The following is a 26,687-nucleotide window of genomic DNA, read 5'->3' as shown; positions in this document are numbered from 1 at the left end:
CCCTGCCCTGTCCAGGTGAACTGCAGCAACGCCAATGTCAGAAGGCGGCTCTGCTGCTCCACACCACCACACAAGCTGCTACTGTCAACCCGATAATGTGTTAACAGCACAGTGCAGGTGAGCCGAAGCAAGCTTCTCTGAACTCAATTATCATCGTCACCATCATATTATTATTTCTGTTTATATCCTGTCCTTCCTCCTGAAAGAGCTCAATAATAAAAAGAAAGTTTAAAATGTTTTTGAAAAAAATTATGAAAAGGTTTAAAAACACGTGATCTCAGGGTTGCCAGAAACAGTGTATTTCATCCATTCAGTGCCTAGGTAAACAGGAATGGGGATGCAGGTCTTGGTAGCTGCTCCCAGACTTTGGAACTCCCTTCCTAGAGAAGTTAGACTGGCTCCATCCACTGGCGGAGGAACGGGGGAGCACACCGCCCCCGGCACCATCGGGGAGGGGGGCACCATCACGGTCGCCCCCGGACATGCGTCGCACACCCCCACTGCACCAGGCGCCACCCCCCCGTGGGCGGCGCCCCCTGCCCCCAAGACACACGCCAACCCCTGAGGGAGGTGGAACACACCCCCGGGATACGCGCCAGCCACGCCCCTGCCTGCTCTCCGTCCACGGTGCCAGAGCATGCAGCTTTGCCACTGACTCCATCCCTACTGTCTGTCCTCTACTGGCAGGTGAAGACCTTTCTGTTCCAATAGGCCATTTAGAACTGACTGTTTTTGAGGAAAGGGCTGGTACTGTGATGTTTTTAATATCTGCATTTTTAATGGATCTTTTTATACTATCTTAATCCTATTAAGTGTTTAATTACATTTCAATTATTGTCTTTTCTAGGTTTTTAGCTTTTTCTATTTTATCTGTGTAAGCCACCCTGAGTCTCGGACTGAGAAAAAGTTGAGATATAAATAAATATTATAATAATAATGTTTTTGAAGTTATCCTGAAAGTCAATACGAAGGAGACAGGTGCACCTCACTATGGAGGGAATTCCAAAAATGGGGAACCATCACTGAAAAGGCCCTGCCACAGGCCACTGCCAACCGAGCAGCTCCTAGTGGCGGCACCAATAACAAGTCCTCACTGGACACTCGAAATTAGTGTTTGATTGGTTGGCAAAGCTTTTTGTAAAAAGAAACGTTACAGTTAGGTTATTACATTAAGAAATAGGAATAAATCATTTCTCAATGAAAGCCATTTTTATCTTTTAAAGAAATATATTCATTGATAAAATATGAAACACACACACTAGAATGACATCAATATTTACAATATTTTTTAAGTTGCAATGTTGATCTGACGCTTGAAGTTTTTTGAACAGTTGACTGAATTTGAAGTTCTTATTAGTAATAATAAAAAGAAGAGAAACAATAGCCTGTCTACCTTGCACAAAGTCTGCTTTGCACAACTGGTGCAACTAGCTCCCTGCACTTCTCTAAACATCAAAATGAAAGAACTGGTTGTCAAAAGGTAGCAGGTGGACTGTAAAGCTGTGTTTGATTTCTAGCCTGGAGTTGGGTCATCACCGTTATAACACAGTTAGCATTTTCTCTAGTCTGTTAAAAACATTGCTGCTTATCTAGTATGGCAGTAAGCTTCTGTAATGATTTTTTAGACATTCTAAGGGACAAATATAACCTCAGTAAACAGAGGCATACATTTCTGGGCAAATCAACAAATAAAAAAATCACATTCCCTGCTCCCATAAAAAAACCTGGTAGAAACAGCCAACTTTATTTTAAAGTGGGATTCAGAGGTAGTGTCACTGATGCTGTTCAACAGATGGAGGAAAATAGGGGTTACTGAAAATTCTTTTAAGAGTGGGCAACACATAGACTAGTAGAACTGATAAGAAGGCAGAGAAGGCACATATCAGCTTTTAATGCCAGTTGAAAGTGTTTGTTTGACTACAATGTAGAAATGTTTAGCAGTGCTGGTCCTATTGTTGAAAAATTGGCCTGAATTTGTATACATTATCTATGGCTTTTAATACCAATAGCCATGAGGATTAGATAAGGATTCAAACAAAGAAGAAAACATTCAATTTTCTTGCATTACTTATAAATTAAGTTTTTAAAAATGTTATGTTTTCACTGATTGATACAACCCGGGTGTCAGTGAGTAAACTGATCTCAAATAAATTATTCTTCCACTGTGCTTTCCTTAATAGAACATTTTCTGCTGTGATCCATTTAGGAAAAACTAATCAAGATTGCATAAATTTTTGCATTATTAGGAGAGCTGAGCCATTCTGGAAGAACATGCCACACATTCTCAAAAACATACCTACTACTCCCTCAAGGATCAAACTCAGGGAAAACTGGCTCTGCCAGGTTGTAGTACAAGCTAGATTGCAAAGTGTTGATTGGCTGGCACATATGACGTCACAATCCCTCCTCCCCAGGGCAATTTTGCAATTTAAGACAACCACATAGGAAGTTCAGTCAATGAAATGTACATGCAGTCCAACAGCTCTTCTAAAGCATGGAGAAATGGGCAACACCGATTACTCAGTTAGCATTAGAATTGCTGGTAAGTATACCTGTCAATTAGATTGACACAGAGAAAGAGCACACTATGCAGGAGGAAAAACAATGTGGTGTCTGCTGTGCACACTGCACACAGCAAAAATGCCTTTCAGACTCTCACAGGCATGGATGGATTAGAATGGCCTGCAAGGCGGGCTCAGATTATGTACTTTAAAAAAAAAAAAGTAAGCCAGTCTCTAGTCCTCAGAGATAGGAAATTCTGAGGCAAAATCTGCAAGCACCTTCTAAGTGATTTCTTTGAGATAAGTCAGTCTGGCTACTACCACCCCTCGGTGTTTTTAACTAATGAGTGAAGTCAGAACTTGATTGATGAGTGCATTGTTTAGATCGGGGTCAGCAAACCTTTTCAGCAGGGGGCCAGTCCACTGTCCCTCAGACCTTGTGGGGGGCCAGACTATAAGTTGAAGAAGAAGAAGAAATGAACGAATTCCTAAGCCCCACAAATAACCCAGAGATGCATTTTAAATAAAAGCACACATTCTTCTCATGTAAAAACATCAGGCAGGCCCCACAAATAACCCAGAGATGCATTTTAAATAAAAACACACATTCTACTCATGTAAAAACACACTGATTCCCGGACCGTCCACAACCCAAATTGAGAATGCGATTGGGCCAGATCCGGTCCCTGGGTCTTACGCCTACCCATGGTTTAGATGCAAGGCCTTAGAAATTTCTGGAGGCCTAGAGAGCTACTATTTACCTCTCCCGTTTAGTGCACATTTCCCGCCTACTATCGTTTTCTAATCCTTGGTGTCAATGTACTAGTTCTAAAGACTGACTATAGATTTCCCCCTTTGCCCTTCCTTCCTTTCTATCCACCAGGATACAGTGTTCCTATGCTTGATTCATCTGAGATCTGATGCTCCCTTGTCTAGAAGTTATGGTACTTTCTATGAATGCTACCGCATGATAAATGCGAGTGGATGTTAAACACACAACCAGCCCCCCACCATGGTAAATGAAAATGTGAAAACTTTGCAAAGAGACTTAGGCATGCCCTCTGAATAGTTAACTTACAGTAAAATGGTAAGTGTATACACTCAGAAATACTGGTAAGTTTCTTACATACACACAAAGCTTAGGCTTTTTTGTTAGGAAGAAGCAGAAGGGTTTGTGGTGAGGAGGATAAGTTTCAATGAAAAACAAACAGAACTTAAATACTGTATAGGCAGTTCACTACGCTTAAAATTACAGTCAACTTGAAACTTGCACACATTTAAATTACGTGACTGTATTTATTTTATTGCATTTATATTCCACCTTTTTCTCTATGGACCTCAAGGTAGTCTACATGGTTCTCCCCATCCTCTTGTAATCCCCCCAACAACCCATTGAGGTAAGTTAGACTGAGAAACAGTGACCTAGTGAGCTTCATAGCTGAGTGGGGATTTGAACCCTGGTCTCCCAGGTCCTAGTCCATCACTCTAAACACTACACCAGTGGTGGCGAACCTATGGCATATGTGCCAGAGGAGGCACTCAGAACCCTCTCTGTGGGCACATGTGCAGCTGCCCCAGCACAGAGTTCGTTACTAGAAAGCCAGGAATCGAGGCTCGCCATCGTGACGCAAACACAGGGATAGATTTGTATTGGGTGCTTTATTATTTTGCTCAGAATTGTAATCTTTGTTATGATTTTCTCATGCAGCATGCTTTATATTCCTATGTTCAAAATTTTTGTAGACTCCAAGTCAGGAACACCTACAAAGGAATGCAGCAAACAAGAAAGAAAGAAAAAAAGCAAGAACAGAGAGTGGAAGATCGTTGAATGCAATAGGAAAGCGTTCTGTCTTCTGTGCAATGAAAGTGTTGTGTGTCACACATCAAGTGTCGGACGGCACTTTGACACCAACCACAAAAGCATTGCCCAGCTTGGTGAAACTGAAACAAAAGAGTTTCTCAAAGGGAAACAGAGGAAATACCATTCCCTGTATCTTAAGTTTTTGCAACTCTCTTTATCAAAACGGCTATGTTGTCTGGGAGTAATTCCCTTTTTCATGATTTCCCAAATAAGGATAAAATTACTGAACAGACAAGATGTAGGGGAAACGGCAGAAAGGATGTTTTGTGATAGCAAAACCTTGCAGAGAAAACTGCAGGTTTTTGAAAGAGACCTTGGACAGCTGAAATATTTTCCAAATTGAAAAAATGCATTTAGAAAATTCCACAACATTTGCACACAATCTTACAAGCCATCGGGAAACCTGCAAGGCATATCCTTATCTTAGCGTTGTAGCAGTTGTTTTTTCTAAACTGAAACCTCAGTACAGTGGTACCTCGGGTTACATACGCTTCAGGTTACAGACTCCGCTAACCCAGAAATAGTACCTCGGGTTAAGAACTTTGCTTCAGGATGAGAAAAGAAATCGGGCGGCAGCGGCGCAGTGGCAGCAGGAGGCCTCATTAGCTAAAGTGGTCTTCAGGTTAAGAACAGTTTCAGGTTAAGAATGGACCTCCGGAATGAATTAAGTACTTAACCTGAGGTACCACTGTATTCCAGTTAAATTGCCGCATTGGCACTTGGTGATCAAGAAGTGGTTTTGGGTTGCTGTTTGGACACTCGGTCTCTCAAATGTTCACCATCACCACACTACACTATGCTGGCTTTACATGCTTGGCCCCCGACCTGTACGCAATCACACAAGGCAGAGAGTTTAAAAGCTCATCTGGTGTGGAAAGTGCTGCTAAGCTCTCTGCGTTGCTAACTGGCCTCTGGAGGCCTTTGTGAGATCTCATGGTGCCATCCGAGATCTCGTGATGCCTCTAGAGTCCATGCGAGATCTTCCCAGAGCTGAATAAGACAACAGGAGTGTGACTTTGCTTTATCTCTTTCATCTCTCTGTGCTTTTGATACCACTGACCATGGTGCGCTCCTGAACCATCTATGTGGGATAGGTATTGGGGGCACTGTATTACAGTGATTCCACTTCTATTTCCAGGTTCAGTTCTCGAGGACAGCACTGTTTTACAGGGTATGATTTTATCTGCAATGCTATTTAACATCTACATGAAGCTGTTGGGAGAGATCATTAAGGGATTTGGAGCACCTTGTCAACAATACGCCAATGAAACTCTATTTCTCCATAGCCTCTTAATTAGGTGAGGCTGTGCAGGAACTGGCCCAGTATGCAGTTGTGGACTGGACGAGAGCCAATAAACTGAGCTTGAATCCTAGTAAGATAGAAGCTCTGTGGATGAGTAGTTCCCAAGTCTGGGAAACAGATCAGTTAGTTGCCTGTTGCCCGTTCTGGATGGGGCTCCACTTCCTTTGAGGGGAAGATACATAGCTTGCAGGTGCTCCTCGATCCATGCTTCTCACTGGGGGCCCAAGTGGCTAGGACTGCTTTCTGCTAGCTTCAGTTGGTGAAACATTGGGATAGTTTAGTTATGGTAACCTAGGCATGGATAACATTAAGGGTTGTTCAGAAACTGCATCTAGTGTAGAATGCTGCAAGAAGGCGGTTGAAGGGTGTGCCCTATTAGCACCACATAAAACCTGTGTTGAAAGAGCTGTACTGACTTCCAATATGCTACTGGGGCAAGTTTAAGATCTTGCCACTGGCAAATAAAGTCCTGAACTTGGGACCAGTTACCTCCAGGAACACCTGTCCTCGTTATACCCCTGCCTAGACACTTCAATCCGCAAGAGAGAAGTTTTTAGTAGTGCTTTACACTCCAGAAATTTGTCTTATGTTCACTAAGACCAGAATCTTTCATTTGGCAGAAGCTGCCCTTTGAAATGTGCTTCCCATGAACATCAGGCACACACCCATAGTACTGGCATTTAGGTAAACGTAAAGGGACCCCTGACCATTTGTGGACGACTCTGGGGTTGTGGCGCAAATCTCCCTTTATTGGCCGAGGGAGCTGGCGTACAGCTTCCGGGTCATGTGGCCAGCATGACTAAGCAGCTTCTGGCGAACCAGAGCAGCGCACGGAAATGCTGTTTACCTTCCCACCGGAGTGGTACCTATTTATCTACTTGCACTTTGAGGTGCTTTCGAACTGCTAGGTGGGCAGGAGCTGGGACCGAGCAATGGGAGCTCACTCTGTCGTGGGGATTTGAACCACCGACCTTCTGATCAGCAAGTCCTAGGCTCTGTGGTTTAACCCACAGCGCCACCCGCATCCCTGGTGCATTTAGGTGCCTCCCCGGTGCATTTACGTCCCCTGGCATTTAGGTGCCTGCTTAAAACTCAACTGTTCACCCAGTCTTTCTCTGAGGGGGTGATCCAGCTATAGTGATGTATTAATCTGATCTAATTGTTTGTGATATATTTTGTACATGTTTTATGAATGTAATTTTATTGCTGATTTCATGCTATTCAGCACTATATTTTTCCTTAATGTTGGTGGTATGCCAGTTTTTTAAATAAATAAATAAATAAATAAATAAATAAATAAATAAATAAATATTTGTGTACACTTCTGATCTAGTGGAATTGTGCCAGATAATGATCCTTTATTGTAAATCAATTAGTAAGCCTTTCTAGTTTACAGCTAAGCACAATTATGTGCCATAGTTCAAAAGAAAAGTCCATGGAAAAATACAGATCTGTCAAGGCTCAGTACATAGATTGTATCCAGGTCTAGTTTTTTTAAAATAGAAGTAGACAGGCCATGTCAAACCTTCACAGGCAATGAATTCTGAATTCAAGTAGTGTCGTTAACAGTTGGAAAGCATGGAATTTCAAGGACTTCAATATAAAGTGGAAGGTTGTCAGGAAGCCAGTAGTGCAAGACCTCTGAGAGAAGCCATGCATATACTGCTGCAAAGTGAGAGGAACAATGAAAAGAGTACCAAGCTGCTATATAATTTCCCAGTTAAAATGGGACAGTGATGAAATATGTAATGTAATTAGCACCTGGGACAGGTTATAAGCTAGCAAGATAATGTGTGTGTGCGCGAGCATGTGCATGCGCTTTCCTCCCCGTCAGAAGAGGAAAGCGCATGCACATGCTCACGCACACACATATACAGCTTCTATCCCAGAAACTTTGACCCTGTTGGATGGATGGATAACTTCTAGTATGGGACAGACCCTCTCCTTTTAATAGTTCCGAAACCAGTTTGGAGTGAAGCAATTTTCTTCACATTTCTCATCTTTCTTTGTAATAATTAATTGGGGGAAAACTGTTATATAAAGTGAGCAATTGTCCCAGAGAATAATTTCCTCATTAAGCATGCAAGAACCTGAAGAAATTAAAAAAGATACTAAAAGCTCTGTCCTGATCATTTTTATGCTTCAGATTGTATTAAATAGGATAACACACTTGGTGGTAGAACAGTTAACTTCAATGAATGGAAATAGAACAAGCTCTAAAGTGCACCATCAAATAATGCTAAAAATCTGGTTGTTCCATTTCAAATCTCACTTGCTAAATAAGTAAAGTGCCAGAATTCATCTGGCTTTATTGACCTATTAAAAAAAAATGACCAGCTTGCAGAAAGGCAACATATGAATGAATAAATACTTTCAAATTGCTGTTCCACAATCAGACAGAAATGTCCGTACGTTATCTACAAATTCTGTATAAATTGCCTTATGACAGTGCACGTTCAGTGTACAACTTGATTAGTCTCTAGAACCATAACGCCAATGTCTTAACTCTGTTGCTTTAAAATCCACCCCTTATTTAAATACACATAGTACCAGAGCAAGTGTCAAACCCATTCACACCACATTTATGCCAAGACGGAATGCTTTAATCTAGTTCCTTTTTTAAAATGAAGGACTATTTTGAGATTATTTTGGAACTGGAATAAAGACTATTTGGGGTCACAGCTGCTGATCTTTTGAAGAAGCCTGGGGAACAAAGCACTACTGAAACAGAAATGCAAACCAGATTCCTTTCTCAAATTATTCATTTAACATTTCTGATCACACATCACTTCTTAAGTCATCTGAATGCTCAAGAGACTCCATAGGAAAGCTTTCCACCCTCTGACTTTTTAAAATCAGTAATAATAAAAACATATTCAGACGTATCTTGTGTGGTTTTCTTTTTATAGCAAGACTTGTCTCTGTGAGAAAGAGAGAGTAAATTCAGCTGTAGGACAGCATTTCTCAATTAGGTCTAACGCCACCCACTGAAATGAACTCGGAGATTATGAATGCAGTGCAGCACTTCACGGAAAAGCATACAGAACAAGGAAAAATAGCCATATTCACTATTTGTTAAAATTGCTCAGCTGCTATCCGATGGCAGTCATATAAGCAGGCACACAGCTGTGGCCCACATTTCTTGATCTGCGCTGTCACAGAATGGATAGAAATAATACAAATGCAGGGAATCTTACTACGTATGTCCATCCCCTCTTTCGTGCAAAGTAGTAACCAGACTGATCTGCCATGATAACATTTTGTTTTATTTTCCATGATCAGCTGTTCAGTACCTAACAACTTTTACTGATTAAGGCTGTGTGACACTTTTTATGAAAATGATGAATTTCTCAGGTCCTCACATCATTATCCGAATACCGTTTATCCCCACAGAACAGGATTCTGGGGAGTCCTTGTTTGTTTTAGAAGGTTATTAGGGACTGAGAAGATCATCAATGGATTATAAACATCCCTGAAAGAAAACATGCCTATTGCAATGTGCAACAGAGTGCTGGTTGTATTCTAAGGAACATAGGAAGCTGTTTTATATAGTCAGATTATTGGTTCATTTTACTCAGTACAATCGAACCTTGGCTGTCAAACAATTGGCGTCCAAAATGTTCGACAACCAAACCGTGGCTTCTGATTGGTTGCAGGAGCTTTCTGCACTCGATCGGAAGCTGTGTCGGACATTCAGCTTCTGAAAAAGTTCGAAAACCAGAGCATTTACTTCCAGGTTTTCAGCGTTTCGGAGCTGAAACGTTTCAAAACAGAGGCGTTCGGGAGCCGAGGTTTGACTGTATTGTTTACACCAACTCCTGTGACTCCAAGGTTTCTGACTGGGGACATTCCTAGCCCTGCCTGGGGATGCTGGGGATCCAACCTCAGAACGTCTGCATGAAAAACATGTGCTCTATCACTAAGCCCTCCTCCTAAGGAAGACATTCAGTCTAGGAAGTACAATGGTGGAGGCAACAAGGGTCACAAAAATGCCCTGCATTGAACTTTGACACTAGAAAAAATTATTCAACTTGGGTCCCCAAGATGTTGTTGGACTACAGCCCCATCATCCCACGTCATTGACAAAGGATGATGGTAATTGTAGTCCAACAACATCTGGGGTTCCATATATTTAAAAAGGCTGCCCTATAACATGCCCCTGGAACCTTGGCTGTATTAAAAATTTCCACAGTAAGACGACAATATGGGAAAGATCTGTCAAATATGAAAACAATTGCCACAGAATAAGCTGTTCTAAAAACTATACCAATCTGAAGACTTTTCTTACATTGCCATAAGCAAGTATATATAGTAACTTACAAGAGATTTACAACTCACAAAAGTTCTCAAATGCTGCTTACCATTAAAAGCACTAATAATAATAACAACAGCTCTTACTTTAGCCCTGTTATGGCACCAGTCTCAAAACCAGAAGTATTGAGAGGAGATTATTTTAACTGGAAAAATTGCACAGGATTAAGCCAGGGAAAAACCCACCTTGCAATGTTGAATTCCTCACGCCACATAACATCTAGTTTGGCCCTTACTTCAAATTAACAAATGAAGTGTCTATCCTTAATACTCAACTCCTATATCTTTCATACCAAAAGGGAAAATACATTTATGGAACAATGATGATAATGATGGTGATGATGGTGATAATACAGGTGACCATTACACAGTGGTAGCCTGCTACATATAACCACTTGGTAAATCATTTGTATATGTTTCCAGGCAATGAGGAAAAGAGAGTTTTGCCAGGTACCTGATCAGAACTCTGGGGAAGCAATGGAGTATTAAAGTTATCCTCAAAACCTGGCAAAACCATAAAGACTGGGTAGCAATCTTAAATTACCGCTTCATAAATGGTTGTTGGCACTTCCTCTGAGTAGGCATAAAAGAGGGAGATTAGAACAGGAATATGGGTTCCCCCTTTTTTTAAAAAAGAATGCTACATTAGCACATACACTGTTTAGTAATGCAAGCAATATAAGACTGGGAACAACTTTTCCCATTTACTGCATATCTCTAGCCATGTCAAACAATTACAATTTATTTATATACTCCTTTTCAGCCCAAAGGTTTGTAAATGTGGTGAACAGTATATTAAACAATATACAGAGTAGACTGCAACTATATCCATCAGTCGCAAAACAATAAAAGGCAGCAAAATCACAACAATATGTTTCTTTGTATATGGAAACATATACAAATGATTTACCAAGAAGAAAATTTACTCTACAGCAAGGGTCAGCAAACTTTTTCAGCAGGGGGCCGGTTCACTGTCCTTCAGACCTTGGCGGGGGGGAACTATATTTTTTTTGGGGGGGGAATGAACAAATTCCTATGCCCCACAAATAACCCAGAGATGCATTTTAAATAAAAGGACACATTCTACTCATGTAAAAACATGCTGATTCACAGCCCGGATTTAGAAGGAGATTGGGCCGGATCCAGCCCTTAGTTTGCCTACCCATGCTCTACAGGATATCCACATATGACTTCAACTGAACAGGATCGTCTAGAGAGAACACATAGTATTACGTAATCCTGATTTTAAAATGTATGTCAATACAGAAGTTACACACTTCCTAAGATGATTAATGAAGCTCATTAATAAAAGCCTAAGGGAAAGCTCTGCTTCAGTATTCACATATGTGCTTAACAAAAAGGGAACTCTTCAACTGAACCTGAAATGTGGGAGAGGGCAGGGTGACATACTGGGAGAAGCACTGTCTGAGATACTCACAGACAAACTACTTAACAAAATTGATTATGTTAACATGAATGCAGCTGCTAATATTCATATATTTCAATTTTATTATTGAATATGACAATAGTTATACTGTACTGAGAATGACAAGCACCTCTGCCAAAAGGGGAGAGTTTAGTTTTGAAATACTTGCATAGATTCTGCCATTGCTACTTTTCAACATAAAAGTTATGGACCCCTACCTAAAAGTAACAGGCTGTTACCTAGCCCTTCAGTGCTATACATGGCTCCACACATGCACCTACCATGGCAAGTTTCCCCTCTGGTAAGCTTGGGAAGAGGGCAAGGGCTCATCCCCACAGTTGTGCTGGCCTTAAGGGTATTCTAACAAGGTCTGAGGTCTTGGTTCAAGCAAAAAGTAGGTATGTAAGGAGAATTCCTAGATGCCAAGGTCCAAGTTTCAGGCAAGTACTCTTTGATGAGAGAACACCAGCAGAGATTTAAAATCACAAAATATGCAGCAAAGTAAAACATGCAAATACAGGCTGTTAGACCTTTAAAATATGCCCTTCCAAGTTCCTTGCAAAGTTTTCCTCTTCCCCTAGCATAGAAAAAGACCACATGATTGGTAAGCTAAAAATGATTTACAGTGGTACCTCAGTTTACGAACTTAATCTGTTCCAGATGTCCATTCTTAAACCAAAACCATTCTTAAACCGAGGTGCGCTTTCCCTAATCAGGCCTTCTGCCGCTGGTGCCCTTCCACCGTTCAAATTCAGTTCTTAGACCGAGGTAAAGTTTGCAAACCGGGACACTACAGAAAATACTATGAAGATACATACACTGCTACCCCTAAGCAGATCTGGGCATGGACAGTAGAGCTGCCACCTTTTTTAACTGACCCTGTGCCTTAGCAGCAGCCTAGCACACAAAACTTAAATAGGAAAAGCTTTTGCTGTTGCCTTATCTCTACCACCTGATTATTTTCCACTTATCAGATGGCTTTTAAAATTACAAAAGCAGAGGTACTAAAATGGTTGGCAACCAAGAGAGATAAGCAGTACTGAAAAACTGATGCAATAAGCAGAAAACACTCAACATGGAAATCAGATACAATGAAAATAAACTTCTTTTAGCAAAAATGGGTGATCTGTGAAGAACCCAACTTTTTATTAAGCAACAGAAGCAACTTCAAATTTAGAATACATATCAACTTTATTGCATAGGAATTTACTATATAAAGATGCAGTTCTCTAAAAGAAAAGAAAAAACATACATGAAACTGGTCAAGCAACACAATGTGTTTTTTTGGGAAATTGCACACCTTTGCCTGAATACAGAAATGCTATCAGCATTAAAATCCTTTAATTAGATTTATAGAGCAAATGTATTTCTGGTCATGGAGCAGTGAGGCAGAACGGAGTGGCAAGGTGTATGAAACTCTGCTGAGCACAGCAGCAGGTTTTAAAGGAGGAGAAAGTTGGTGTCTTTTTTTGTTATTCTAACTCCAGGCTGTGCCGCCTGGAAAATTGTTTTATACAGACAGGGTCTTGAATTGCTGTCTGCAACTATGCCAGAGCATTCTGCAATAACTGGACTTTCCAGGTCAAGCGCAAATGATGCCCCACATTGAGTGCACTGCAGCAATCCAGTCTTCAAGTCACCAATACCTACACTACTGTGGTCAATGTCCTCTGGCCTAGGAACAGTTATAGCTGGCCAAAGCTGCTTCTAGCTACCTGGGCTTAAAGTGGGCTCCATCGTTCATTTGCTGCAGCAAGGGCATTCCCACCTGCCCTTCAGCTGTGGGGCAGTAGGAGCCTGCCTTCCTCAAGAAGGGAAACCACTTCTTCCTCCTCCCAGTGGTGCTCTTTGAAGAAGCTCCTTTCAACTTTCAAAATCAGAAACTGAAAGGAGCAGCATGGAGCAACTTGTAAAGGGCTCATTTTGGCTGTGCGTGCCTGTTCCCTCTTGGGGAAAAGGCATGCACAGCCAAAGAAAGCAACCCCTTTTGGAAGAAGCTGTCTTTTGGAAAGATAAGCTGTGCATAGGACTTCTCCTGTGGGCAGCTGATACTCCCAAAAGGCACCTGGCTGCCCCTGTTCTGAACAGGAGATAGGGAGTACACAAAAACAGTTGCTTTTGCAAAAGGCTTTCAGGCAGCGCTGCCACCACTACCACATACTCTTATTTGCGCCTCCAGAGGCTCAAACAGGTGCACATGAACTGTCTTGAAAGCCCTCTGCAAACAGCAAAACTGGATGTTCTGGGGCTTCAAAGCACAGCATCACCTGATGTCATAGTGTAAGGGAAGCCTTACACACCTGCTAAATTTGGCCTACCTGGGGTTGAAGAGGTCTCATCAGAAAAGTATCCATACCCCACAACAGACTCACTGAGGTTAATGGGCATGACTTAGGTTCCTTAATTTCAATTGGTCAACTCCAAGTAGGACTAGTATTGAATACAACCCAAAGTGATTAAACCACAACAATGAAACTGTTCAGCCTTCATAGCAATGCTAACATTGCCAGGTGTGAGATTAAACAATGGAGTTCTGTATCAGACTACAAAGAACCAATATTTTTTTTTCCAGCTTGCCAGGGGCTATCTAAAAGCACAGTTTTTGATCTTTAAAAGTTGGGTAGAAGTATCATTCAGAACATATAGATATAATAAACACTGAAGTAGAATTCAACTTTCTCAGTTAACCCTAACCTTTTTAATCCTGTTCTTAAAAGCTACCAATTTCAAGCATGTTTTGTATATAGCATTTTGTGACAGTTTCATAACAGTATTTTTTTAAAAGTTTATTTTAGCACCTCACCCTGCAACTATAAGACCATGGGGTGGGACTGGGAGTAAGGGAGAGAAGCACATTAACAGCCTGCTAATCAAGGACAAGTGTTTGGAGTCCTGAACTGTTAATTTTGTTGTGTGCCAACAGCTCAGCTGCAAACTGATATGGGTTGTCTACTTTTTTTCTTCCTTTTCCATCAGAAAGTGTGACAAAACCTGCTAAAACAGGTTAGATCTCTTTACTAAAATTCTCTAAGCTTGGCAATGAAATATAGTTTTAGGACTGTATACCTCTTTCAACAGTAAGGGACTACATTGATTGACTCTCAAAAAGAAGGTAGTTTGTACAAAAGTAGTGTTCTTCAAATACACTTTTTGGAAACAAAATTCATGCAATCGAAAGTTTCAGAAATGTTAATCCCATATGTAATATTTACAAATTGAGTTAAAATTTAGAACCTTTATACTGTTGTTCACTAAATAAGCAGGCATGTCAGATTATGAGAGCAGTTATTATCTATCCAAGATTTTAGAACATTCTGTGTGGTTTGAAATACTAGCTACCAGAGAACACAGAACAAACATGTTAAGTTTTTACCCATTCAGAAAGCAAAAATTACAACAGTTATCTTAACACTTCATGATCACATTTCAGAAAGAATAGAGGAGGCTAGACTTAATTTAAACTGTGATGTACAATTCTCTAGCGGTCAAAGCTTTTCCTGCCCAAAGAGTCTGCAAAAGTGAAAGGAAGCAGCAAAATCTGATTCCATAAAAACCTAATTACATTGTCCACAGGATACTTATACAATGAAACAATTAAATGTGATACTATAGGAAGTGGGGGGAGGGGAACATTCCTAAATGCAAAACCATACAATCGGTATGAATTATTAAAATAGAGACTTAGATTAATTCAGCAAGTAGCAAAAGCAGACACTGAACAGTACAATTTTAGCTGAAATTATGTGAAACAACAGATACACCACTGCAATGATCAATGAAGGCAAATATTTCAAGATAATGGCACAGTTTTAGAGCATGTTTCCATCTGTGATGTTCCTAGTCTTCTGCATTCTTTGGCAGAAACAATCATAGTAACTGCATACACTTAAGCAACTTCTGATTGCTACTCTTGTTTGTTTGCAATGCAGGCAGAAGCATATTGGGTATGCACAGTATGGCTGCAGGCTGAGAACTAGATGCAACTTGGAGTTTATCTATTGGCAGCTCAACCTCTGATTCAGCTGCAGCAGCAATAATACCATTCCACCTTGTTTGCTGAATAAGATCAACGACTTCTAAGAGAATTATGATCTTATCACAGAAGTCCTTACGGTACATAGTTAAAGATATTTTGAAAACTATATCTGCATCTACATTTTAAAATCAAGCACACACAAAAAAAGGCCCATTTAGGCTATCCCAGCCAATTTATTTATTTTAAACCATTCTTAAAATATCTTGCCTCTAACATAGCTAGTAAAAACAAAATAAAAAAATTCCTTCCAGTAGCACCTTAAGGACCAACTGAGTTAGTTCTAGGTATGAGCTTTCGTGTGCATGCACACTTCTTCAGATACGTGTGCATGCACACGAAAGCTCATACCTAGAACTAACTCAGTTGGTCCTTAAGGTGCTACTGGAAGGAATTTTTTTATTTTGTTTTGACCATGGCAGACCAACACGGCTACCTATCTGTAACTATAGCTAGTAAAAATAGCTTACAGTTAAGGATCTTTGTTCACATAACCACCTGGGTATATTGTAGCAGCCTGAAAGGCTTGTGTGGTCTCCCCCACTTCGCCCCAAATTCTTGGTCAGAAACTTGTCTCTAACTACCAAAACAAGGTTTGGCTTTCAGCACATTCTGGGTTTCATACTTTCTCTAGTACTTGAGTGTGCATGCACAACCTTTAGAAGAGCTGACAATGTGCCTAGATTATTGTATGAAGAGGTGTTCAGTGAACACCTAATTAAAAAGAAAAAGCAGTAAAACCCTGGTAGGGTCAAGAAGGAAATGCTAAAGAAATTTCAAATGATCAAATGAAGGATTTGGTATGTAAATAGGTCCCACTTTTCTACCCCAGGACCCTCAAAGCAGCTACATCAGTTGCAAATGCTATTCAAGCCAAGCCCCAGCAAGCCTTGCTAACGGGAAACTAGGTCACATAAAGCATAAGACAATTCCTTCTACCAATTATTAAAAACATCCAGCTAATGCTTCAAAAAAGTTAGGCAACCTGTCAAAAGTATGTTTATCAACCTCCAGAAACCTGGGTAACAGACAATCTAATAGTGTAGCACATGATCATTTACTACATATTTGCTAAACATTTCACAAGTAGTATTAGTTCAAGCCCATGAAACATTGGAAGGAATGCTTTCACTGAGAATGGGCTGCTGGGCTCTGCCTCCTCCAGGCCTCTATGCTTTTTTTGTCTCTTTTTGCTCAGGCATCAACTTCTGCTTACCGTCTGAATATATACACGGCCTACAACGGTACTCTTCCCAAGGACCTGCATTGTCAAGTTGGCGCTTGGTCAGTGATTAGTGAAATTTCTTTTCCTCCTGTGTCAGCTGCTTTAAAAGAATTGCATGTGCATGTGCAGCACACAGTCCGTTTTACTCTCACTGCGTCCAGCTTCACTCTCACTGCAAAATTATATATTGAACCATCTCAATTCTACTTCCTCACCTGGAACTCTTCAGATTTGCCTCAAGTACAGCACATCGAAAAGTCACATACACTCATTTCCCAGGCAAACGAAGGTTAGAGAAGTTAATGCTATAATTGAGATTTTTGGAACTCTTCTAAATTTGGGGTTAATTCATCCACAGCTAGCTACTAAGAAATATGGGTGTCTCCGCAGTCCTCTTTGCCTTTCCAATATCCATTTCCATCCAAAGAACATAATTCTTTCTCTGCCTTTCTCCATGTGAAATAGCTTCCACCAGAATATTGTGTTATCATAGCAACTGAATCCACAATGGGGTGGGAGTAGGGAGCATTCCACCCACTGACCTTTTAGTAAAATTTCCTCAGTCCCCACTTCCCTAAGCATATTGCCTGCTCTCATCATCGTTCTCTTAGTCCCCCTGCTTCCAACATTTCTTTTTTATGCCTTCTGCTTTCTGCTGTTTTCACTGCCCCCCCCTTTGTCCCCAAATCCATTATATTTAGGACCTGGTACTTCCTTTCAACCTTTCAGTCTCCACTACTCTCCATGCCTATCCAGTTCTCCTCCAGGCTACTGTAACATCACAGCGGTTCAGCCAGCAGCTATGGAAGTTGGTAGACTGACAGGCAACAGACAGTCAATGTTTACAGTTAAGCTAAAGTGAAATGGAGTGTACCACCAGAAAATAGCAAGGGGGAGGTTGAGAGTTCTTCATCTCTCCTCCACTGCAGCTTCGTATTTAGAGGTTGGAATTGTAATACTGCACAGGTAGCTCCTCCATTAAATGTATACAGTGGTGCCCCGCAAGACGAATGCCTCGCAAGACGGAAAACCCGCTAGACGAAAGGGTTTTCCGTTTTGGAGGTGCTTCGCAAAACGAATTTCCTATGGGCTTGCTTCGCAAGACGAAAATGTCTTGCGAGTTCCTGTGGGTTTTTTTTCCTCCCCCCCCTTTTCTAAGCCGCTAAGCCGCTTATCTGCTTATCCGCTAAGCCGATAAGGCGCTAAAAGCCGCTAATAGCGCTAATCCGCTAAGCCGCCAATGGGCTTGCTTCGCAAGACGAAAAAACTGCTAGACGAAGAGACTCGCGGAACGGATTAATTTCGTCTTGCGAGGCACCACTGTACTGGAAATCCATCCTATACAGTGGTACCTCGGTTTAAGAACAGCCCTGTTTACCAACTATTTGGTTTGCAAACTCCGCAAAACCAGAAGTAGTGTCCCGGTTTGTGAACTGTACCTTGGTCTAAGAACGGAAGCCGAACGGTGGAAGGGCACTGGCGGAGGGAGGCCTCATTAGGAAAAGTGTGCCTCAGTTTAAGAATGGTTTCTGTTTAAGAACGGACTTCCGGAATGGATTAAGTTCGTAAACCGAGGTACCACTGTATTAAGTGGTGGTTAACAACATGGATTTACTATGTGGAGGAGCAACAGTCAGGTTGGGGAATGGAAAAGGCATCTACTTGCTCAGTGAGTGTGCCAGCCCTGGCTCCCTATCATTGTTGTTTATTATATTTTGTGGTTATGTACTCTGAGCTTTCAAACCATCCAAGGTTGCCCAAGACTTGGGCTTAAAATGATGCTGCAATCATGATTCTTATATAGCATCTGATTGCTAGTAAGGACTGGGCAATGATGGACAGATAGAAGTGAAATCCAAGTAAGAAATCTAACTACTGATTGGCAAGGCCCCTACCCCATTCAAGAAGTCCCAGGGCACAACCATTATTGATAGTCTTTGTCCTCCCTTAGTAACTCATGTGTGGGGGTTTTTGGGTGCTGCTATATCTTTAGGTGCCTGTGGCAGCCTTGAAGACTTTTCACCAATCACACTCATGGGCACAAAACTGAAATGCTTTGTCTCCAGTTTAGAGCTAGTAACTATTAACATATAACCACACAAGGTTATTGAAGTGATTTAATTAAGTGTATGATGAATCATTATTATGAAAGGCTATTCAGAAGTTACAGCTGGAATGGAATATGACAGCCTTTGTCTTGATGAGGAAGAGTCATTAGACACATGCTGCATCAACATGTTGTTATAAGGGAAAAACTGCTCCTTTTCTCTCATGGGGTGCCCAAGAGCCCGCAGAGTGTCCTCATGTAGGTACTGCTTATAACAATGTGAAGAACAATGATGGCTGCCTGTTTTCACAGCGCAGTTCAAGATGCTGGTTTTCTTGCAAGAGGCTTTCAACAGCTGGGCTCCTCAACAGATTCTTCCCCAACCTAGGTACGCTCAAATGTCTTGGATTACAACTCCCATCAACCCTAGTCAGCACAGCTCTGCAGGCTGAAGCTAATAAATGTTGTAGTCCAAAACATCTTGAAGATACCAGGTTAGCAAATTTTGCCTTAATATCTAAAATATAGGAACGATGTCTAAAATTTAATGGTATGATCCTTTGATAATGTCAATTTCTATATAGACAGAAGGAAACACAATACATGTCCATGTACTTGCAGGACTAAACTAGATGAGATGTGAGATATCTGTACTCACATCCCCTGCCATTGCCTTTTTGATTAAAAGCAACTGGAGGGGGGTGCTGGCAGCATTTGATAAGGGCCACAGCATTGAAGGAGGTTTTAACACCTCATACTGTTTTCGCAAACTCAAATTGTCACACACACAAAGCTGCTACTGCCCCACTGGGAAAAACACACCTGTATGTTCTCCCCAGCGGGCAAACAGCACCTTTTGGTTGGAGATATAATTAAATCCATGAAAATGGCATTTTTGGGAAGAATTAAAATCTCCCTATGACTTAAGGAGAAAAAGTGGAGAGATCTTCAACATCTTGTCTATCATGGGCTTTTGGTGCTGTTAGTCCAGCTCTAGAAAACATGCATTTTATAGAAATTTCCCAGTGCCCTAACCTGGTTATTCAGGAAGCAAGGAAATATACTGAACCAGCTTTTAATCATGAAGGTAGGGCTTAAATAATCCTAGAGGCCTAGTCACATGGGCACCTAAAACTGGCAATATTAATTCAGTTCTAGATGGCAGGCTGTTTTCTGAAGGTTTTAATATATTTAAAATAGAAGCCAAAAAGGATGAAAGAAACATTTAGTCTAATTGGTTTAATCTAAATTCAGTCTTCTCCACATCCCTTCCCAACAAGAGCACATGTGCAGGTGTTGAAGCATTTTCTTCAGTTTTCTAACAATAATACCAGCTATCAAAAGATGACAGAACACCCTTGAGGAAACTCAGGAGTACATTGCAAATGCAGCTCTGCTTGCTTCTTCCCATCAACAGCATCCAGTTCCTTCTGTTTGTTAGGCTATATTAGGTTTTTCTTCTAAAATATTATGGGGTACAACTGCTCAACAAATGTTTGGGTGATATATAGTCAGACAGTTATTTTATTTAAGTTATTTTAAAATTAATAGGACTGTCAAATTATTGGGGGGGGGCTCTGTGCTGCCAGATATTACTTCCTGCCAATTCCTTCTTACATGTCCCTGATAACACTAAAACCCAGATTCTTCTGTTTTCACTCCTTTTCCTTGAGTGCTTAACTTCCTTTATCAGCCAACCTCTTATCTGCTCTTCAATGGGGTTTTTTTTATGTCACAGAAGTTTAGCCAATGAAAAACAGTTGCATTTTTTTTTGTAAATTTACAAAACTTTTTTTTTAAGTCCATATTCTATGTTTTAATTTGACTCCTTTATATCTGTATAAGATGGTATGGAGGTTTACATAAGAAAAGTTTTAGGTTTTAAATGAGTTGATATGAGGTAAGGGATAGAACTAAACTTAAATTTGATTAAGTTGAAATTATATTAAAATGTATTTGCTGTTATCGCCTTTTAAAAGACTATCTAAAAATGAACCTATGTAAAATCATGATGTTTGATATCCCTTATTTTTCTATATATTTTGAATAGATACGAACATAACATGAAATCCTGATTTATTTATTTATTTACAGATTAGTAAAGGGGCAAGGAAGAAACATGTATCATTAAAAACATGGTACATTCATATTCTGCACTTTATTTAGAAATAAAACATTTTCCTACCTATATTCTAAAAATGTTTCAGTTCTAAATAAACTGGAGAAAATAGATTTCAAACAGGAATTAAAAATTTCGTTGACAAATATTACTAATTTGGTGTGTGTGTTTAAATTTTCCAGTATTTTAGCATGAAATTAAAACTTGCTTTATTGGGGGAGGGATAAAACTTGTTTCACAACCAAAGAAAAACAAGGCTTCTCAAAAGGCTTAGGAACATTGAAAGGAACTAGAGATGCCTGATTTGACATCTCTTATTTTTTTGACATCATTTAACAAACCACCTAGTTTAAAGTTAATGCTTAGCCCCACCCCTTTTCCCACTAACAATGGGGGACGGACCAGAAAAATGGAAAACTTTGATGAAGTAAACAAAAAGTCTTACTTCCTTCTCTCAAAGATCAAAGAACCAACACATTCTGAAACAGCAAGAACGTCAGGCTTAACACTGCAAGCTTTAAGTATGCATGAAAGACACAGCTCCTCACTAGCTGCTTTCCCCCTACAAGATCATCTGGCAAAAAAACTAGTTAATGTAACATAAAACAGACTTTTAACATTCTTTCACATGTGCTGATGCATTCAATAAAAATGCTTTTTAAAGCATGTAAAACCTTCCTTTAACTTTAATGTGGTAATATATACAATTTATTTATAAAAGGGGAGAGAACAGCACTACACGAAAATCATTATCTTCAGAATCCCATTCTTTTTTCATACAAGGGCAGCATAACAGCACTGACTTCAATAGCATAGTTGCTGTGTGACAAACAGCGTTTGCAAATGAGTTATTACGAAAGCTGGAAGCATCCTGTAAGGCTAAGTGTTCTCATTTGCATTAACTCCAGGGACACCCAAGTTCCATCATATGGTTCCATCCTTGGAACAACTTCTTCAGCACTGCTACACATATAATCAAACCAACAACAGAAATGAGTTCAAAAGTACTTTAGTACAATGCTTTCTCTCAAACTGATTTCATACTAATGTTCTTAACTTGGAGCAGAGGGAAGGAAACACTGTGGGATTAAGTGATAATAGATCAGTGCGAGTCAGAGCACAATGCTCTGAAAAAAGAAGTTAGAAACATCACACTTGAAGTGAACCACCTAAGCATCTTCCAGCAAACAAAGAACTGCACGCAGCTTAGCAATACCAACGTGCACCACCCTGCTTGCCCATCGTTATTTTAGCTCTCTTCCACGCTGCCTGTGCTAGCACCCGCAACAATGTAATATTCCTCACTACAATCCTTGTTCCAAGTCTGGCATCCTCAAACTTCTAACTCTCTTGCTGCTGCTTTCTAGCCATTAAGGGCCCTATTCATTTCACAAGCATTAAGATGGGGAGCTTCTTGTCTTAGATCTCAGCAGCTATACCATACACACCAGCCCTTAATTTCCTCTCTCCCCTTCCAATGCCTCCTTTAAGGGTCCCTACAACTTTAATTTCTAAATTGTTCCTGACTCGGTCCTCCCAGCCCTCGGGTTTCTTTTCGCTTTTGTTTCTCTGCCTGAGCCTTCAGGTTCCCCCTGTCCAACAAGGGCTTGATATTCCCCTGGCGCTCAGATTGTACAAGAACCCTGTGTCTCTCCAACCGATGTAGTCGGGCTTGAGCATTTAAAAAACCAGTTAGTTGGCTGCTGCCTTTGCCTGTTCAGCCACAGGCGGCAAATCCTGTCATAGCCGCTCTCTCCCCCCCCCCCCAAGTTGGTGAGGTTGGTGCCCTTTTCTGCCCTCACGCAGGGCAAGCTCCCTGGACCTCTTTCCCCAAGAGGAGGTCCCTGCCCGCCTCCCCTTCGGTGCGCGCAACCTCCCATCTGGCGGGGGGGGGGGATTCCTCCTCCAGCCCCTCTCCTGCTTAGGGGTCAAGACCTCTTCCCCTCCGTCGGCCTGGCCAGGCAAGGAGGCGAAATTCCCTCCAAACAGGAAGGAGGGGCTTGAAGCAGCACAACCCCCACCCCCAATATGGAATTTGAGCCCCAAAGGGGTGGAGCCCCCTCAAACCTCCCACCCCAAATCGGGGGTCAAGCCCCCCCTCTACCCTCAGCCTCCCTGGGCCGCGCATGAAGCACCCCTCTCCACCCCAGCTGTGGGTCTTTCACTTCCCCCACATTTAGGGTTTGAGCCCCCAAGGGGGTAAAGCCCCCTCCCCCCCTCCGGCCCCTTTATTTACCGCCATCATCAGCACGCGCGAGCTGTCACCAAGCGCGAGACACCCCAACCGGCACCTGACACGCCCCCCCGGCCGCCATTGGCCGCCGAGCTCGCCCCGCCCCGCGCTGCCGTTGGCTGAACCGCCCGCCAGACACGATTTCCTTCCCACCCCCGGCTTGGGCCGCCCTACGACGAGTCGCCATTCAGCGAGCACGTTTACGCTACCTGCGCAAGGGGGCTCCCGAGAGTTTTCTTGGACGGTTCCTTTTCTTCTCGGCGTCATCTACGTAACACGAAAGAGCGGGAACCCTCTCACTGATTTACGCTAGTGACGCGTCAGATTGTGTGGGGTGGTTGTTGTTGTTGTTTTTAGTTTTCCCGAGAATCCGAAGATTCTTCGGAACAGTTCGTTCCTAACGGCGTGGCAGCTAAAGCAGACGCGTTTGCCGTCTCTTGTTCCCCCGAACTGCTAGTTTACGGCACTTGCGGAAGCTAACCAAATCCTATAAAAACCAGAAGCGGAGTCTCGGAAGGAGGGTCCGGGGAATACGTTAGCTCCGCCCCCGGAGCTGTGACATCCGTGGGCTTTGTGAATCGCGGGGGGAGGAAGAGGGGGGGTTAAGTTTGGTTGAATCACAGGAGGGTAAATAAGGATGTTTCAGAGACAAAGGGGCTCTTAAAGAGGCAGGACCCCATTTCGTCGGTCGCCTGCCTGTCTCTCCGGAGCGTCGCGGAGGGCCTGGCCGGGGAGCTTCGGTCTCGCGGCGGGGCTGAGGGCTCGCAAGGGACGGCGAAGAGAAGGCTCCCGAATGTCGCTGCTCCGCGACGGCCTCCCGAGACAAGGGAAGGGGCAGCAGCTGGCACGTTCACATGGCCCAATGTGCAAACACACGTGTATACACACACGCAGCGTGCGCGCGGCCCCGCAGGGTGACTGCCTGGCGGGCGGCCGGCCGAATCCGGCGCCCCGTTCCCCTCTCCAGTCGCAGGTCCGGCTGGAGCGCCTTTTGCTTCGCGGGTTGCTCCAAGCGCCGCAATAGAAACTGGGCTAAGGAACCCACATGGCGTCAAAATGTGAAACTTGCCGCTTTTTAAAGTATATATAATTTAAACAGATATTATGTGGCTTTTTTTTTTTTGCCTCGTTTTATTGTCAGGAAGGAACTGATGACATGGCAGCAGGTGAATACAGTAATTTGAGGCAGGCAGAGACTGCAGGGACAGAAAAGCAGGCTCCGTTGCGGCCGTTTTGAATCTCCTTGTATGCTTGTATGTATAATGGGAGAAATTAACGTATCGTACAGAATAACTTTGCAGCAGAGGTGTCGGCAAATTTATTCAGAAAAATCCTCTTTCAATGAATCTTTCTTTCTGGGGGAAAAGCATGTGGTAATGTGCACTTTCAGGGGGGAGAAATGCAAGATTTATACCGATCGGACCTTAGCATTTTTGTGTGAAAGCCCTCCCCGCAAATCTACTACCAGATTACAGCTCACATCTATATCAGTTGACTGCAGTATAGAAATCCAGTGCTTTGTGATGCTACTGTGACATAAAAGCATGGATCTTCATTATTAAAGTTAACATGCAGAGGTTCCCCAAATGCCAAATTTGTTGTTAAATCACAGCTTGCATTCATCCACAAATTATACTGCAAAAACTAAGGGATTCAGCACTTCATGGCCACAATAGCATAAAACATGGAATGCTCCCAAAGCCACTATCAAATCACTGCTTGCATCCATTTCCATGGACTCCAAAATAAAAACCACAGCTCTAGATTTCCTTAATATCCAGCCTGGTAATTCTGATATTTGGGCCAGTCCCAACCAGGTATTACCTGACTGGATTTTGGAATTATTGTAATGAAGACAGATTCCTTTACTTTTTGTAGATCTAGCATTGTTGTAGATAACAAAGATCAAAGGCACAGACCCGTATTGATCTTTATCCCTCCCCCAATAGAATTCCGCCCTATCTGCCATCAAATCACAAATCACATTCATGTCTATGAAGTGCATTATAAACTTGTGGTGTGATGCAAAAGTATGAACCAGATTCATAGGTTATTAGTCCCTACTCCAGGTTTGGGGAAACTTTAGGCAAGCTGCTCTCAATGGGCCACCTTGCATACTTAGTGGGGACCAGCTTGTTTGTGGGATGGCTGCCTATAGCAACAGCACTGAGCAGAGTTCTGACCAGTGCACCTGAACTTACCTGCTGCACCACTCCCCATTGTGGAAAAGCAGGCTGTTTACTTGATGATGGCATCAGCATATCAGATGCTGCCAGACTTGTATGCTGGTGTCCCGTATTGATATATTTGTTGTTTTATGCAACTTTTTATACTGTTATTGTCACCCAAAGTGGCTGACATCAATTTTAAAAAGAGGTAGGACTGTTATCAGGACTAGAAACTAAAAGAACACACAAGGTAAATGGAAGTAATGGGAATAGGAAGGAGATTAGTTCTTCTTCAATGTCAGAACAAAGTGAAGAGCTATATCCTGTTCAGTCTAGGCTGATCTTCTGCAGCTGGTGTTGTTGCCTGAATGCTCTTGTTCCTTTGACCCATGTGGTGGATCACTAAACTGCATGTTGCAATTTTTGCAACCTTAATTAAGAACCTTCTAGCACTGGACTTACTTCATCCACCCATGCTTCCCATTGGATCATCCAGGGAAGGAGTGAGTTATAACCTTCTGTTGCAATTGAATCTTGTTGAGCAACAAGGTCTTCCTGAGCTCTGGTTTGTTCCTGTATGTTTGATTATTGTTTGGTCATGACTTTTGATGTTTCTTCCTACTGTTTTGTCATCTGGTCCTGATTTACTTATTGATCCTGAAATTTAGTCTTCAGTCTGTGCACATAGATATGAGCTCCGATCATCTATGGGAGAGCCATGTCTCAGATACATGTGATTGTGTCACTGTGCTTGTTGTATTGTTGTCATCCTTCTGTCTTGAGAGTGTGCCTCTGGGATGAAGTCAAACCTCCCTGGGGCACAAGCCTAGGCAGTGTGTATGGAGGTGGTCCTGGGCTGCCCAGAGGACACAGTGATGGAGCTGTAATTTTTACAGTGAAATCTGTGTGGATGGGCTTGAGCTATGAATAGATGGTACACTTTTATGGTGTAACAATTTTAAAATAAGAAAGAAAGAGGAATTGCCCTGGATCTACATTCTTGTTTTGTGATGGTAACATAAGGACTAGATCCATGTATAGTGATGGTTGATTTGGGAAGCCTTCAGGGAGAAACCATGAGGGTTTAGCACTCTGATGGAGACATGAAGTCATGGGTCTGTGATTTTGGCAGCACATTTTGTGAATACGGATGTGACTCATGATTTGGATTTGGACCATTTCTATTGAGAAACCATTCTGATGAGCTCCAGGTCCATGTTTTTGCACCACAGCAAACTGCTAGATCCATGGTTGTTATGGGGAAGAATGTGAACTGTGATTTGAACTGTCGTGTGCGTACAAAAATAATGCAAATTCAGCGGGATCCTTTAATTCAACTATATCATACTTTTACTTTCCACTCCCTCTCCAAGGGGTATGAGAAGTACAGTAGTGTAATGAACCTTGTGTGAAGATTGGCCAACTGAAAGTTAACCCAGGGTAGGCTGATTATAGTTCTG

The 26,687-nt window shown here is 41.9% G+C and overlaps 1 protein-coding gene across 5 annotated transcripts in view; it reads right to left on the bottom strand.

Moving 5' to 3' along the window:
- Nucleotides 1-26,687, bottom strand: part of USP49 (ubiquitin specific peptidase 49) — a 53,706-nt gene extending 27,019 nt beyond the window's left edge. For 4 of the 5 annotated variants that reach the window (XM_081865377.1, XM_081865376.1, XM_081865374.1 and 1 more), the window contains exon 1: nucleotides 23,063-23,158. The gene's annotated coding sequence lies outside the window, so the exon portion shown is untranslated. Of the gene's footprint in view, nucleotides 1-23,062; nucleotides 23,159-23,268 lie in introns of those variants that run through there. The other variant, XM_081865375.1, reaches the window with a different exon arrangement.

Source organism: Podarcis erhardii, assembly GCF_964252035.2.
Source record: "Podarcis erhardii genome assembly, chromosome: 6".
NCBI classification, from domain to species: Eukaryota; Metazoa; Chordata; class Lepidosauria; order Squamata; family Lacertidae; genus Podarcis; species Podarcis erhardii.
Note: the sequence above shows the minus strand (reverse complement) of the source record. Positions and strands in the feature narration are given on the sequence as shown.